Source organism: Phoca vitulina, unplaced genomic scaffold (assembly GCF_004348235.1).
Source record: "Phoca vitulina isolate PV1807 unplaced genomic scaffold, GSC_HSeal_1.0 scaffold11, whole genome shotgun sequence".
Classification (NCBI taxonomy): Eukaryota; Metazoa; Chordata; class Mammalia; order Carnivora; family Phocidae; genus Phoca; species Phoca vitulina.
In genome coordinates, this window is record NW_022589714.1 from 30,692,282 (window position 1) to 30,694,586 (window position 2,305).

General features: G+C 38.6%; 1 pseudogene; it reads left to right on the plus strand.

The window, feature by feature from the left end:
* Positions 1-991: 991 nt before the first annotated feature.
* On the plus strand, positions 992-1,545 carry LOC116635850 (annotated as a pseudogene).
* Positions 1,546-2,305: the final 760 nt, after the last annotated feature.

Here is a 2,305-nt window from a genome sequence, read left to right on the forward strand (position 1 = left end):
ATGCCAAGCTCTGTGTTAAATGCTTCACATATATCATCTCATTTTCTCTTTATAAATAAGATTCTTTTAATGTGCCCTTTGCAGACAAGAATGCTGACTTAGAGAGATTAAGTAACTCATCTGCTGTCACGAGCTAATATGTGGAAGAGCCAAGATTTAAGTCCCAGTTTAAATGACATGAAAGCCCAAGCTCCTAGGCATGATAACATCCTGATATCAAGTAGAGAAAACAGTCAAAGAAACATTAATTCTTGTTCCTTTCGGCCAGAACCGCCATCTTCCAGTAGTTCACCAAAATGACCAACACAAAGGGAAAGGAGAGGTACCCGCTATATGTTCTCTAGACCTTTTAGAAAACATGGAGTTGTTCCTTTGGCCACATACATGCGAATCTATAAGAAAGGTGATGTTGTGGACATCAAGGGAATGGGCACTGTTCAAAAAGAAATGCCCCACAAATGTTACCATGGCAAAACTAGAAGAGTCTACACTGTTACTCAGCATGCTGTTGGCATTGTTGTAAACAAACAAGGGCAAGATTCTTGCCAAGAGAATTAATGTACACATTGAGCATATTAAACACTCAAAGAGCCGAGACAGCTTCCTGAAGCGTGTGAAGGAAAATGATCAGAAAAAGAAGGAAGCCAAAGAGAAGGTACTTGGGTTCAAGTGAAGCGCCAGCCTGCCCCACCCAGAGAAGCACAGTTTGTGAGAACTAATGGAAAGGAGCCCGAACTGCTGCAACCCATTCCCTATGAATTCATGGCATGATAAATGTAAAGAAAATAAAAGACCTCAAGACTGTTTAAAAAAAAAAGAGAGAGAGAGGACCCCCCCCCCCCCCAAGCTGCTGCCCGGCGTGCAGCTCCCCAGCCCCCTCCTCCTTGGATGTGGCTGGAGCTTGAGGCGTGCAGGGCCTGAGACGCCGCAAACCCAGACCCGGAGCAGCTCGGAGGCGGTGAATAATAACTCTTCAAGTCTGCAATAAAAAATGGCCTCCAATAAAACTACATTGCAAAAAAATGGGAAAGAAACAAAATGCAAAGAGTAAAAAAGTAGAAGAGGCAGAGCCTGAAGAATTTGTGGTGGAAAAAGTACTGGACCGACGTGTAGTGAATGGGAAGGTGGAGAATTTCCTGAAGTGGAAGGGATTTACAGATGCTGACAATACTTGGGAACCTGAAGAAAAATTTAGATTGTCCAGAGTTAATTGAAGCATTTCTTAATTCTCAAAAAGCTGGTAAAGAAAAAGATGGTACAAAAAGATAATCTTTATCTGACAGTGAATCTGATGATAGCAAATCAAAGAAGAAAAGAGATGCTGCTGATAAACCAAGAGTCTTTGCCAGAGGTCTTGATCCTGAACGAATAATTGGTGCCACAGACAGCAGTGGAGAATTAATGTTTCTCATGAAATGGAAAGATTCAGATGAGGCAGACTTGGTGCTGGCAAAAGAGGCAAATATGAAGTGTCCTCAGATTGTAATAGCTTTTTATGAAGAGAGACTAACTTGGCATTCTTGTCCAGAAGATGAAGCTCAATAATTGTTTGCATTGATATATATATATATATATAAAATCTGGGTCTTTGTTTTTTGATTTATTAGTGTGAAGAAATAACATTCTAATGAAAATCAAGTTTGATATGTTTGTTTTGAAGTAGTATTGGGGGAGTTGTTGGGTTTTTTTGCATCTATAACACTGGTTACTTTGAACAAATAAAAGCTTTCTGTAGTTGCTTCCTATATCAGAAAAAAATATTTGAGACCATGGTATATTATCCCCCTGCGTTAGAGAACACCTTTTCTAAATGTTGGGGGAAATCTTCATAGTCGTTACTCAGTCAGAATTTGTTTAACTCCTATATGCCTAAGGACCATTTTGGATTTTTTGTTTATTTAGGGGGTTTTTGTGTGTATACTTAAAATACATACATAAATGGTTTTTGTTATTTTAACATTCACCAAAACAAAAACAGCATTTATAACCATGGATAAGCCCGTGTTTCTGGGATGTTATCATTTTCAGCAACTTAAGAAATAAATCACTTAAAGTTAAACTGACGTTTTTCCTGAAGCCTTAACCTTTCAAATTTTTAAATTGGACAATTTAAAGGCAGCCATATCAGAATCCATACTCATATCTACAGTCATAAATGCAAGTTCATTTGCAAGATCCCTGAAAGGAAAATTTTATCACCACCAACAACCTCCCCACCCAAATGACAAAACTAGACAAGTCCTGGTGTGTTTTAATTAGGTAAGCAAAACTTAGTTAAATGGACATTTAAAGGTTCCTTCTAGTG